This window comes from Sebastes fasciatus, chromosome 13 (assembly GCF_043250625.1).
Source record: "Sebastes fasciatus isolate fSebFas1 chromosome 13, fSebFas1.pri, whole genome shotgun sequence".
Taxonomy (NCBI): domain Eukaryota; kingdom Metazoa; phylum Chordata; class Actinopteri; order Perciformes; family Sebastidae; genus Sebastes; species Sebastes fasciatus.
In genome coordinates, this window is record NC_133807.1 from 20,107,181 (window position 1) to 20,121,991 (window position 14,811).

At 37.8% G+C, this 14,811-nt stretch overlaps 1 protein-coding gene and 1 non-coding gene across 5 annotated transcripts in view; one reads left to right on the forward strand and one right to left on the reverse strand.

The window, feature by feature from the left end:
• Positions 1–1,168: 1,168 nt before the first annotated feature.
• trnat-cgu (transfer RNA threonine (anticodon CGU)) lies at positions 1,169–1,240 on the reverse strand. The gene has a single exon. It is a non-coding gene; the product is annotated as a tRNA-Thr (tRNA).
• Positions 1,241–1,329: 89 nt separating this feature from the next.
• Positions 1,330–14,811, forward strand: part of axin1 (axin 1) — a 41,802-nt gene continuing 28,320 nt past the window's right edge. Inside the window, exons 1-5 of one of the 4 annotated variants that reach the window (XM_074656034.1) lie at positions 1,331–1,539; positions 6,464–6,599; positions 6,987–7,168; positions 7,985–8,104; positions 11,410–11,595. The gene's annotated coding sequence lies outside the window, so the exon portion shown is untranslated. Of the gene's footprint in view, positions 1,540–6,463; positions 6,600–6,986; positions 7,169–7,984; positions 8,105–11,409; positions 11,596–14,811 lie in introns of all 4 variants that reach the window. The other 3 variants (XM_074656035.1, XM_074656037.1, XM_074656033.1) reach the window with 3 other exon arrangements.

The following is a 14,811-nucleotide window of genomic DNA, read 5'->3' on the forward strand; positions in this document are numbered from 1 at the left end:
TGGAACGTGATGATACAGATATGAATCACTGATGCTGCAACATAGAGCGTTACCCAGGAAACTGTACTAGTCTGATTAGTGTCAGATGAGTATGCATGATTATAGTGAAAACATAATGTGATGTGAAAACATATTTTCAGAGGAGGCTTGATGGGATATTGTGCAAAAACATTACTGAATTTGATGACATTCTGAAAAATGCACACAGAAACTGTTGATTGTTGCAGGCTGGGCAAATGAAATTAAATGAAGCTCCGACTGGTGCAGACTCTTCTCGTCACATGTAAAAGTACTAAGGCTTTACAAAGTTATGTGTCCTTTTGTGTGCCAAACCTATCCAAAACTTCTCCTAAATGGTTGTTTCAATAGAAAATGTTTTTAAAAATATATTTTCTTGGAACTTATGACACATATTTACAAGTGCTAACAACCACAAAATGAGGAAATGGGTATGAGGGATAGAAAATGGAGGGTTAGAAACGTGTTCGAAATGGGTGACAATTATTTAAAACTATATTTACATAATCTACCTGGCATGGCTGAAATTCAGTTCTCAGTTCAGTTAAGAATAAGTCTCATTTTATGTTAATTAAATGACTGCACTTGGTCTTCCTGTGCATCAGGCTCATCCTGAGTGGGTGAGCCCAACAGTGCCTCCTGTGGAGCTGCTGTTGCACCACAGCTGACTTTTCTTACTGTACATTTATTTGTTATTGACATGAATGGTTGAGTGACTAGAGACTACAGAAAATGTACATAGCCTATCAGGTAAAACATGAATCAAAATAATCTGATTAAAGGAAACTGAATCTACCCAGAGGAATATGTAGGCAATGTTTTTCTTTCAGGTATTTAGTGCTAAATCTATAAGTTCATGAATCAGAGTCATAAACTGTTCTATTGCCAAGTCGAGTTGCACATACAGGGAGTTTGTCTTGGTGATTTGTTGCATAACAATAAACACAAAGTCAAGAAACATGGTATGAAATAGAAATATTCACAATAGAAAATATGAAAAAAAAATATGATATGGTACACATTTGTGTTATCTGAGTCTTTGTTAGTGAGCACAGACTCAATGTGTTTGAATTCAGCAGAGTTGTTAGGATGTACCATTTATTACACCGCACAACAGTATAGAGTTTATACACTGTATCCTGAATTTAAAAGGCACGGACGGGGTTCGAACCCGCGATCTTCGGTTTACGAGACCGACGCCTTACCACTTGGCCACCGCGCCTGCGCTGTGATCAGCGTCCTGATCTATTATGTAGATCAATTTTGTAGGTGTCTTCTGTAGATCATATCACAGATAAAGAGTCCACTAGATGTTGTCGTTTGCATACCGAGGCTCGCCTTCCTTCCTTCTTCCTGCATGCAAATGAACCACACGAGCTACTGAGACACGTTTTAATGTATTGCTGTGATTCAGCCACAAGAGGAGGCTGTTATCCTCCATGTGTGAACAGCATGTCTCCTTTAGCAGAGCTCTTTCTGCTTTTTTACCTCCAGTGTTTACAACAAAGAAGCACAAAGAAGGTGAGAGTTTACAGTCTTTACTCGTTATGCTTTTGTAAACATTAACTGATAGAAGTGTTAACGTGGCTAAAGACAATTTGCACATTTTGCTTAATGGAAAACTAACCAGTGTAGGTAAAGCTGCCTACAGGCTGCAGCCTAATGATTAGGCCTATACACCCACAATACAAAAATGTAGGATGGGAATGACAGAATACCAGTGTGCTATTCTTTAAATCTTAGATGCTGCACATGTTACAAAACAGAAAATGTGCATTGTTGAGAATTTGGTCGAGAATTCATAATAATAATAACAATAATACTTTTATTTGTAGAGCCATTTTCAAGCCCAAAGCACAAAGTGCTTTCCAAGGAAATTCACATGACAGCAGAATACAATGAAACATAAATAATTAGATAAAAAAACAATAGAATGGGAAAATAAAGAAACAAGCATATACATATTCATACAATTACATATGCACATACATACACATCAGCACACAAGCATACAAAAGACTAAAATTCAGCTGATTGGAAAAGCCATTCTATAAAAGTGAGTTTCAAGACTGGATTTATCTTCTTCGGAGTTTGAATTCATGACAATCTGCCTATTACAATTCAACATGCCTTATGTCTACAAGGCTGGTATAGTGGAACAAAAGGTCAGAGGATTTAGCCACTGAAGTGATATGACCATCAGTTTTTAGATACCTCAATAATGTGTGAAGACAATCACAAAACAATAAATACCATTTGGTCAAGGGGAAATGTTGGCCCTAACAGTGGTGCTATAGAGAAAAGGTCAGGAGGTCACAATATTCCCCAGGAATCTTCTGTGGGACATTTAATTTCCAAAAACTAAATGCAATCTGTGCCGGCAAGATAGTTCTGAACAGACAGAGATTGAGCTTGCATAGCTAATAACTATGAGAACCAGTAGACTACTTGTAATTCTTCTCTAAGCAATACAATATGCATGAAGCCAGACTGCAGCTTTTCACTGTCTTTCTTTTCAAAACATCAAAGATGAATGCTCGCCTGAGGGGCTGTTTTTTTTTTTTTTTTTTTTGGATCAGATATCCTAGAGGCTGTTTGAAAAATGAATAAGACTCATTTCCATTGGGAATGAGTTAGCAGTGAGAATCACAGATGTGGAGTGTTCACCTTGACCTGCTTACAGCAAGACGTCAGCACACAGACCAAAAGAGGGGGCTTCTCTTCAATAAACCACATAGGTGGATTTAAATCAGAGCACCTTGAAATGTGACAGTTTCTCTGAAAGTCCAGTCATGCTTTATTGTTCATCTGTTTGAAACTTTTATTTTTTAAGATAACATATTGCACCCACAAGTCAGCGATGATAATTTGCAGATACATGCTACATCTCCAAGTCCCCAAGTGTGAATGCTGAATGTTGAGCTGTAATCCTTCTCGGGAATGAATATTTATTTTTTCTCTGTAATTTATGCCCTTCGTGCCTTTAAGATGAAGCTTTATCAGGCAAAATGTAACTGTCTTAAAAGCAAGTTTCAGTACCATCGATGATAAAAACAGGTTAAATCTGAGTGATTTTAAATTGCTGGAGGTGCTTATAGCTTATTTTATAATATCACATGGAATTGATTATTTTTAGCAGCTCTTCCCTTTAACATCACAACCTGAGAGATACAATATGTTCCAGTCAGAGATCACATGGATCTGGGGCATTTTTTTGTTCATGAGGCGAACACCAAGCATCTCACTCCCTGAGAGAATAAGAAGTATTACTGTAGCAATCTATTTAATTATTTATCACTCTATCGCTTTGAAAAACATCTTATTTTGCTGTGCTTGTGCAGGAATACCCCTGTGCCCTGAGTGTGTGAGAATATTTATTCTTTTTTTTCTGTACAGAGTTTTTCTCCTTTCTCATGTAAACAAGAGTGAGACTCATGTAGGCTACATTTTATATGTCTGAATTCTGAACTGACCAGCAAAATGATATGCTGCACTAATCTAGCAAGCCTCCTCTGGCTGCTTTATATTTCTCTTAAGCATGTTAGCGTTGTCACCTTGAGTTGATATGATTATTGACAGTGGTGAAAGAAGTACTCAGATCTTTTACTTGAGTAAAAGTAGTAATACTACAGTATAAAAATACCCTGTTACAAGTAAACGTCCTTCATTCAAAACCTTAAGTAAAAGTACAAAAGTATTAGCATTAAAATATACTTACAGTACAAAAGGTAAAAGTACTCATTATGCAGAATGACCTATATTAGAATAACATTTAAAATATTACTGAATAATAATTATTGATGCATTAATGTGTACATTACTTTAATGTTGCAACTTGTAAATGTGGGTCTTATGTTTTACCATATATACTGCTGGGAAGCTTGCGAATTTCCAACGGGGATCAATAAAGTTTTATTTTAACTTATAATATATTAGTTGATTACATTTAAAGGTCCCATATTGTAAAAAGTGAGATTTTCATGTCTTTTATAATATAAAGCAGGTTTAAGTGCTATATAAATACTGTTAAACTATCAAAACACACACAGCCCGTATTCAGAAATTGCGCGTTTGAAACAAGCCGTTAGGAATTCTGTCCATTTGTGATGTCACAAATATACAATATTTAGACCATTACACGGTTTTAAACGTAAATATTCTAAATGTGTCCCAGTTTATTTCCTGTTGCAGTGTATGTAAATAACATCAGCTGACAGGAAGTAAACATGGATCCAAACTGTTGCCTAGCAACGCAATTCCGTTGCAATTCCATTGAAATGCACTAAAACGGAGCGTTTCAGACAGAGGGTAAATTCAGATATATTCAGGCCGACAGTATGAGGAAAATAATGTTGTTTTTTTAACATTACAGCATGTAAACATGTTCTAGTAGAAACACAAAATACAAGTATGAAACTGAAAATGAGCACGATATGGGACCTTTAATATTATTATCTGTACCTGCAAAGTAACTAAAGTTTTCAAACAAATGTAGAGGAGAGAAAAATACAATATTTACCACTGAGATGTAGTGGAGTTTAAAGTGACAGAAAATGGAAATACTCAACCTCGGAATTGTACTTAAGTACAGTACTTGAGTAATTGTAATTAGTTACTTTCCACCGCTGATTATTGAGTGTTAAACATGCAAAAACATTATGGAATACATCACAAATATTCAATGGCAGCTGTTAAGGAAATGACCACAGCTGTATGTGTTTCATAGCTCATAACACGATATCATCAGCCGATGGAACTGAAACGTCACACTTTAATAGTTCTAGTTTCAAATCGGCTAATTTAATGGAGTGACCCGTTTCCGCTGGTTACCTGGCAACGGATTTTGGCCAAGAAATTCAGCACATAATCCCCCAGTAAACCCTGTGAATTGCCGTTTTTTACACTTTGGTTTTTGTACAGATTAAATAAACTAGACACAACATGTTAATTAGTGAGCTTTAGAGGTGCTGGTAAGCAGATGTTGTTACCTTTGGATATAGCCAGCCAGGTAACCGCCCATCCAATATGGTTATGTGGGTCCTAGTTGGGTCACTAATGGGAAATTAGTGCATGGGCTCAGAATGGGCAACACAAATGGCGCCCACTTGGGTCAACTAAGTTCGTCCTACATGGGCTCCCAATGTGGGCTACATGTGTGGGTCCTAGTTGGGTCACAACTGGGAAATTAGTGCATGGGGCCAACATAGAAACTGTGGACAAACCCACTTACAACCCATATTTCAGCCCATGGAGTCCCCATGTAGTACCCACATAGAACTTAAAGCTGGGACCAAGATGGATCTTGGGTATGTTGCCCAGTTGGGGCCCACATAACACCCATTGTAATCCTGCATGGAATCCATGTGGGCAATTGACATTGGGTCATTATGGAACCCGCGGACAATCCCATATAGGGCCCATTTTTCAGCCCATTTACAACCCACATGGACCCCACATAACAATGTTGGCTGGGCATTTCTCACCTGTTTCCGTTCGTTGCACTAAGCTAACTAACCTGGCTAGCTGCTGGAGGTAGCTTCAGATTAACCATACAAACATGATAGTGAACGTTAGCTATCAGTTTGCATACCTGTATTTCCCAAAATGTCGAAATATCATTTGCCTTTTAATAGTTTCTAAAGATATACGGTTGAGTATGGTGGTTTCCATATATTTTGATACAGATTAGTTAGCATTTTACTTGTAGCTGAGTAACATCAATAACGCAGCTGTTACAGGAATGTTACAATTAACCACCTTCCCTTTAACAGCCTTACAGCAGACAACCATAAAAAACTATGGTTATAGCAAATTCAGCTTTTGTGTTGACTATTTTAGAAAGTTAAGAGACTGTGTTGTTTCTAAAAGATACTGTACAACTGTACATTTTCTTGGACCACCCTGAGGCAAAAGAATAACACACTATCTTAAACTCACTAATGGGAACTATTATTTATTTAAATAGACTGGGATTCTGTTCGGTGTAAAGTTTTTCTAACATGCTATATAACTAGTGGTTAACTGTATAGCTCATTTTCTGTATACAGTTGACTGCTAAGCCCAACATTTTAACTAAAATCAAGGATTTATGAACAGTATATATTCTGTATTTTAAAGAAATGGCTAGAATTAGGCTTGTTTGTTATGATACTGTAGAGCATAAATGTGTTCCTGTTATTCATCTGAATAACATATTTGAGGCATCCTTGGTTTTTTCAGATCATCCAGGTTAGAAAAACATTTGAAGAGCTCATCTCTTTGACATCTTGCTGTTTATCTTGTAATGTGTTAAATGCCTTATGATCTCAATCCTGCTAGTCTTTTGCAACTTGTTTTATTTTGTCAAAATACTCTTTTTTTATATTAACTCACTTGCATGTTTGCACAGAGCGCTGACAAGTTAAACTGTGGAAATAAAAATGTGTTTAAATGCATCACGTTCCAGACAAATGCAAATGGCAGCCGAACACCGCAGGTCTTCGCCGGTGCAGTGTGAGGAGAAAATTGGTCATTGTGAGAAGGGTATGCTGGATCTGACCCAGGCTACAACCAGACATGCAAGTGTGAAATCCAGTTGAAAGGTAAGCAGCTGATAAAGCTACATAACAAAAGCAATATCATCTCTCCCCCTCTCTCCAAAATTTCTTTTCATCCATATTCCCCCCTCCTTTCTTTGCATTCATCTCCTCATTCACTGGGCTGTTTTCACAACTTCATACAGCAGATAGATGTAAGTTTAATAAAATATCACTTTATGATGCAGTTCATTGAAAAGCCTTTGAGGCTGTGTGATGTCTAATATACCAATTAGATTTGACTCAATACTGCTAAATTTATGTTTCTCTTTTTTTCTGTTGCTTAATGTGTACGGAGCAATTAGGTGCACATCACTCATGCCTGTTGGGTCTGTTACCATAGCTACAATACGATTGTGCAGACAATCATCTGGTCCTTGTTTCCTCCAATAGGGTCGCACGGCTGAAGCTGCAATATAAAGTAAAGATGCTCATCTTTCAGCAACACACTAGTAAGAATCAGAAAAAGGTTCATGAGTGTGAGAAAGTATTGCAGAGTGGCAGGCAGGGGACTGCGCCCAGTCATGGCGGACCACAGAAACAAGATCCGACGAGCCACACAGCAGGAGAGGAAGGTGAGAGCATCTACCATTTTGAAATTCAACTCCTCTTATTGTTCATTGAAAGAGTTTAGCTGAACAAAACAGTGACAGTAAACAAGATACGCCTTTGCATTCAGGCTTTGAACGCAAAAAAAAGGGGTCCAGGAGGAGCAAAAAGGAAGTGTCACTTTAAATGAAATGCATTAGTTGGATGAATGCAGGCAAACTGTCTGCTTATACTTCTAAATGTAGTCCGAGGCTGCTCAGGTCACATTTAGTTTGGTGAGATCAAAGAATTCCAGCTGTGCTTTGCTTAAAAGGAAGATGTCGTTTTTTACGTTACATATGATGGAACAGCTGGAAATGGGGGGGAAAATTGCAAAACAGTGTTTTGGTTTAAATTATCAGAATCTGTTGTAAATGAATGCACACATTTGAAAGTACAGATGTGGCCTCAATCAAAGAGAGCTCCAAATGCCATCAATCAGAACATCTGAGGAAAAGATGCGTTCAGGGACAATCATAGAGGAGCTTTGAGACCAGGCTTGTTGAAATCAAAGGCCCGAGAGCTGAAATAATTTTTTTTGCAGGCTATCTGTATCCTTCTGAGAAAAAATAAATGTGGTCAGTTAATCTGCGGCTTGGAAAAGAACAAGAGCCAATGCAGCGTGTTCAAGCTGCCCCCCTACTGGGCGGCCCATGAGCCTGTCGATATGGTGGTTTGATGTTGGATGGAAAATAAGAACCCCCCACAACAAACAGAGAGGGCTGGAACAGAGAGACTGGAACAGAGAAAGAGAGGGTAGAAAGGGAAGAACCATCGACAGATGGACTCTGTTGTGATTAAAGATGGCGGCAGTCTTTACTGCAGACTACGAAGGACTATACTCGATCCATAGAAAAGCGGTGGGAGTAGTCTGCGATTCAACACAACAGAACCAAGAAGCACACAGTGAGGTAAACCAGCAGGTATGATGTCTGCTTTTGAATCTCTCTGAGGATGAAAAGTACGGTTAGCAGTAACTTTCCATTGTGTTGTTTATCGTTCTATTATGTCTGTCATCGTTTTTCATGTCAGTGCCATACTGGTTCGGCTGTGTCCTCCCTCTCATCAAAACCGAAGCACATCATTTGATTTGACCAGTGAATGTGCATCCCATGACCAGACTACTGAAGACCCCGATAGACTGAACGCTTAAATTAATTTGGATTTTTTTTCAAGCCAGCAGATGTCTGACAATGTACTTTCGCCATTTGGTACATGGTTACGGATGTATGTCTTTGTATTATATCACCGTAAGAAATATGGGCCTTTTTAATACGATTTATTTCCCCCTTCTTGTGGGAATGTGGTGCTCTGTGAGCTATAATATCCAGCAAAATAAACTCAAGTCTGGAAATTGCTCAATCCTCTGTGCCTAATCCACTCCAAGGCTTGTTAGTCATGATATATTCAGCCAGGACAAAGGACATCAGCAGGACTCCAGAATACATTTTCTGACAGTCTTTTGATATTACTCTTTCATTTCAGAACTTAAAGCAGACATTGAATAACGTTAATACGCCTGACATATTTTTATTAAAACCCTCTTATCTGTAATAACTTGGTTAATCATATCAACGGTTTCGAGTGTCTCAGTTTAGTCTATAAGTCCTGTGTATGTTTCCATTTTTGTCTCGTCTTGTTTGTTGTTTCTTTTGTTCATCTTAACTTTTATTGAATTCTTTGAAGACAGACAATTTGAAAACTAGAAATCTCTATTATGTGCACTCAGAATGGGGGCATTCATTTACACGTCTTAATGGGCTTTTGTTCATCCGAGAGTCTTCAACAGAGATAAGCCTATTTTAGCCAAGGCCTACTAGGGACTAGTCTAAATCCACACTGACAGGTGGAACAAAAGACAAGTGAAAGGACTGAATTGGGAAACATGAAGTCGTCCTCTGGTAACACTTAACTGCAGCAGGATGTTTGAGCATTCAAAAGTATTTTAGTATTTCCTATTCCTATTCCTAATAAGAAACTGAAATCATTCACACATTTCTTCTCATCTTTCTTTAGGAGACATTATTATGATCTTTTGACAAGCTACAGAATTAGCATTTTTTTTCTGTAATCAGAATTTAATATCACTGATCAGTGAACACATAAAAACAATAACAAATAACTCTCATTGAAGGCTTTTAACAACTACCAACAATTCTCACACAAAATACTACTTTTACATATTAGCTGATTTCATAAATAAGCAGGTCTGGTTCATACAGTCACAGTGTCTTCTATTGTTCCTCTGTCTGCTGAGCAGCTCCACTGGGCCGCTTGCTTCAGGGCTTCTTGTTAGTTGCTGAGGAAGGGAACAGTATTTTTTCATTCACCCTCCACACCCAGCTGTTATTAAGGGATTCAATTTACGATCCTTCTGGTCACACGACCTCTCGTGTTATTCAAGTCTTTCCAGTTTACTGTAAAAATGTTTGTGAATGTAGTTTTTAAATTGGATGCAAAATGCATTATCATTTGACACTGTAAAACAACAGGGGAAAAATATATATCTAAGTGGTATGTATAAACCTTAATAGAATAGCTTAATGCACTGTCAAAGCTGTTATTGTAATTCAAGTCTGTGTACTCACTGAAAAAGTTATTTAGATAAACCTAGTAGATCAGTGATGTGAAATGTATGCCATGTACAGGACCCACTATAGCCTTGGTTTGACATGGCCAGGGACCTGTATGGATACTAGCATTACCTCAATGGGTAATGAGGAAAAAGCCCAAATGAATCAGAATCAGCTTTATTGGACAGGTACAGGGACAACAAACCTGAACAAGAGTAAACATAAACATTCACACTGTAGCGATTATGTACATAACTTATTATATAAGGTAAATACATATTATAAAAAGTATAAACAATACAACAAGGAACAACATACAATGTCTAAGTCATACCATTTCTGTAAATTGTAAACAATAATACAGTAGTGTAATGGTGCAGATTGTAAATATGCTGGAATAAATATTGATTGACTAATGTAACAGGTTGCTTTATATACATGACATAGGTGGATATGTACAGTATATGCATGTATACATGTCAGTTTACAGTATACTCACTGCACTTGCACTGCAACTTAGATGTATTGGCCTATTTGACAATGGTATGTATATGTTACAAAACAGTGTATATTTAAACAATAAAATATCAAATATATAGTGTCAGTTAACTGATGTTAACTGTTCATCAGAGACGGCCAATGACCATAATCTTTAAATTAGAAAAGGAAAAATGTGTCGGTCATTATGGTCCAGTTTTGAAACAAAACGAAGAAGTGGGAGCAGCAAATGAATAGCAGTTCAAAGTGTTGCATCCATCAGAGTTCAGTAGATGTCCTATAGGCCACAGAAAAAAGCAGAAAGATAACATACGAGTGGGTATGGAGTACTTAAAAAAAGCACAATTTGATGTATATACATATTTTAAAATATCACTAATGATGTAACCTCTGAGTGTGAGAATTCTTGCCAAAATCGGACACTGCTTGTGATCAGGGTTCACTGATGTGCAGTCAGTGTCTTGTAGTTTTCATGGTCCTCCTCTTCTTCTTTTGATTAACTGATAACTGTCACTGCTGGCAGAGTGACTGATCTGAAAACCCACGCCAGCTGTCTGCAGTACTCAATCACATGTTCCCTTCCTTTCTCTTATTTCTCTTCATCAGTAATGCTCTGCATTTGATCACGCCAGGTTCTGACCACCGGTTTGATGTTTAAAAAAGGGCTGCTGATAATTTAGCATAGCTCTAGCTAGCAGAAAAGAAGAGGGGGTGCTGAGTAAACCTTAACTTGATATGTGATTTACCTCCTCTCTTAGTCTGCCCTCTGTGTTGTTAAACAGGAAATATACTGTCATGCAATAACATCATCCTGGGTTTGATTTCTGATTGTCTAGATTTGTGTGTGTTTCATCAGTAACGGTGTCACATGCTGTTGCAAAAAGGATATAAACAAGGAAGAGTAGAGTAAAGGAAACATTTTCAATCCAGTAAATCATTATGTTCAAAAAGCCCCTTTTGGGAAAACACCATGCTGCCTTATCAGTTTATGGCATATAAGGTTTTGGGAGCTTGCCCGTTGTTACTGGGATTATAGTACAACTTCATCCTCAGATAAAGGATACAGTAAAATCATACAGTAGTTCCTCGAATATTCTATGTTTTTTGCTGTGTATACTGCAGACTTAACACTTCTTCTTCTTCTTCTTCTTCTTCAGGAACAAATGGATGGCAAAGACAAACTATCATGGCGTCATTCTGCTTTGGCCAGGCCTTCTCTTGTCACAGCGATGAGAGGGACTCTACCGTCACCGCAGCCACATGTGTTAAATAATCATGCGATGGAATCCTCATTAAATGGACGTACTGCCGGAGGACGTGTGCGGAAGACAATCAAAGTCAAGGTAAAAACATGTTGATTTGCATGTAAATCAGCATTTTCTCTATTATCATCATCTTTATGTGGGTTGTTTTAGAGGGCCGTCATATCTTCATTCTGAGGTTCTGAAATAGTGTTAAGATTTTCTAGTGGAAGGAATCTGATATTGTAAGAACAGTTGAAAATAACATTAGAAATACAGTGGATGGTCAGAGAAAATAATGGAGTGTTTTGAGTTTCAGGATGCTTAAATAGTTGCTGCCCAAAATCAATTTTGCCTGCAGGAAGCTGAAGTGTGTTGAGTCTGTTTCATGTTTTTATCTTGCTGGCTTAAATATTGTAAGCGCTGTGTACTCTGCACACTTTAACAGGTTTCTAGGTTTGAGCAGGCAATTCAGGTGATATGATGAGACAGGGTGTGAAATATATATTCCTGCTCTTTCTCCTGCTCCCAAATGGTTTGATGAAATTACAGAATCAAATGTGTTCATGTTTTTATGGTGTCCCATCAGCCTTTCATCTTAGACTCAGTGAAACCGCGTGACTGCTCAATGATTGCCTGGCATGATGGCTGGCTTTATTGCTGCGTTTAGTCTTTGTACTGTAAATCATAAGTAATAATGACACAATCAAGTGTATCTAACAGTGTTGCTAAAATGTTTTGTTGAGTGAAAACATTATTGCATTGAATGTCTGTTTCAAAGCATCAGCACTAGGTGTTTACAACATATATAAAGGCATATTATTGCAATTCTGTGTGACGTATGTGACATATGCTCTGCCAAAACAGTAAAAAAAAGATTAACATTGTGTCTAATGGTGCAAAGTGGTATGTTGATGGCTCTTTGTAACACCACAGTGTTTATACAAAAGAGGTATGCCACTGCTTAGTTTGGTTTTCACCTATAGATGTATTGCTTTTATTCATAAACACATGAATAAATATACAGTATATCTCCAAGGCTGCTGCAAGACTTTGGGCAACATTAGGAGCTAGGAAACATATTATTCAAACAGAGGAATGTTGCAAGCCATTGAATATTATTGTTACACTGAATGCATCCCATGTGTTTGTGTATGTTTCTACAGTAGCCCAGAACGGACAAACCGAACACTGGCTCTAGGGCGAACCTTTTGCATATTTATGCTACCTGAAGGCCACCGTAATTCTCCGACACACTTGTGAAACTGCAGTAACGTGAGCTACAGAGTGCCAAACCGTTGTACCGCCAGCCGACGCCAGACTTCCGTTCCTCCTAAAGTAGTGTTATTATGGTATGGATGGCCTCTGAGCGAGGTGAACGGTGTTACCACGGTTTTGCAAATCCTACACACTGTACCTTTAAATACTTTGTCATTGTGCATGTTGTGGTAGAGACAAGTAGTTAGATTTGTGGCTGGCTGTGCATGATGTGCATTATATGTTGAAGTAAAATATCATAACATCAGGTATCATGGAGTTTCACTAAGTTTACCGCTGGTATTTACCGCTTTGTCAGCTGTGAAACTTCCTTGTAGTAAAATTCATAAGTGAATGCACCACCTAACAGGAAAGGTAAAACTTGCCCATGTAGTCCATGTAAACTAACCAGTTAAATCGTCTGGTGCAGTCTTCGGTAGAAACGGAAACCTGCAAACAGACACTTTGCAGTTTGAAACTGTTTTGTATTTGCAACACGCAAACGTGCACCTTCTGTCATAAACATTGCACTAGAAGCCATGACAGGAAGGACCTTTAATGATTTTATACATTAAGCTCAGTTTACCCGTCACCTCAGCCTGTTGACAGATTTACAATGTCTTCAGTAGCTAGAGGGAGCTTTCTGAAGTGATGATATCATGTTTTTATCTGATGAAAGGTGCCGAGTTGCATTGTGGGAAATGTAGGATCCAGCATTTTTGGAGCTTGACCCATACTAGGGATTAAAAATGAGGACAACTCTGCCTCTGCTGTATCAGTGTTGTCCTGCAAGTGCAATACTAAATCGTTGGAGTGCACATTTGTTATGTGGGCTGTCGATCTGACATGATCCATAATGTAATTTGCATTATTATAAACATCTTCATCATTTATATACAGCATATAAACAATATAGGCACAATACTTACTTACTTGTGATCCATGTTGAATGCTAATGGTATTGAGATTAATATGCATTGATTTATTTTCCTAAACATCAGCCAATATATACTCTTTCCTATTTTTGATTGTAAGATATCAAATATGTTTTATAGCGGGGCAGTTGAGCATAACAATTGTGTATTCTGCGATAAAAGCAACAGATGTAGGTTTATATGTTATGAAAAGATATAGATATTGGGGTGCTGCAAATTTGGCCTCTCAAATAGATACTTAATACTCCTAACTGTTGCAGAGAACAGATTTTTTTGACTCTTGATGATTTCCAAAGTGTGTTCAAGCTGATTGCATCAGATGCCAGAAGATCAAAGACATGTTTTTTTCCCTCTTTATTTTTTAAGGGTGCTTTTTAAAGCTTTTAACCTGAGAAAAACGTGAAAACCAAATAAAAGGAGCATGGTCACTCAAGGGTCAAACGTCAACCCCTTGTCTTCATGACAGAATGACAACCAATACACCTTTAAGACGGCAAGATGTTCAGCTTTCCATCGGTGCATTTCTCTTTTTAGTAGCTGTACAATTGCCAGAGATATCGCTGGACAAAGTTCAGGATTGCCGGTAACCTCTAGTCCCAGGTCGCATGAGAACTTTTTAGTTTGGGTAGGCACTTCGGGTTCATACAACAATGTTTTACTTTTGCAGTGGCCTTCATACCTGATCAAGGGAGCTGATATTTGTCTGGTCTCTAACCTGTGAACAAGTCGACTTGGTTGAACTTTAAAAGGAAACTAATGGTGCCTTCAAATGGTGGTCGTGATTACCGTGTTTACGAGTTGGGCCCATATGAACGCCCCCCTCATGTCGTATTCACGACCTCGGAAGTTGAACGTTTCTGAAATTTCCGAGTTCACGACTCGTGTACATGACTTACCATGTCGTAAACACAAATTCCATTTTAAGGCACCATTAGATCAGTCTACTGTCAGACTAGCTCACAGGATCAAAGAGACACACTAATACACCATGGCAATGTGCCAACTCCAATAGGATTCGATTTTTTTGTTTTATTTATTTTCTTGATATGCAATAGCACTTTTTTTTTTTTTTTAAAGTCCAATATTATAACAAAGTGAGATTTTCATGTTTTTTTTTATTATAAAG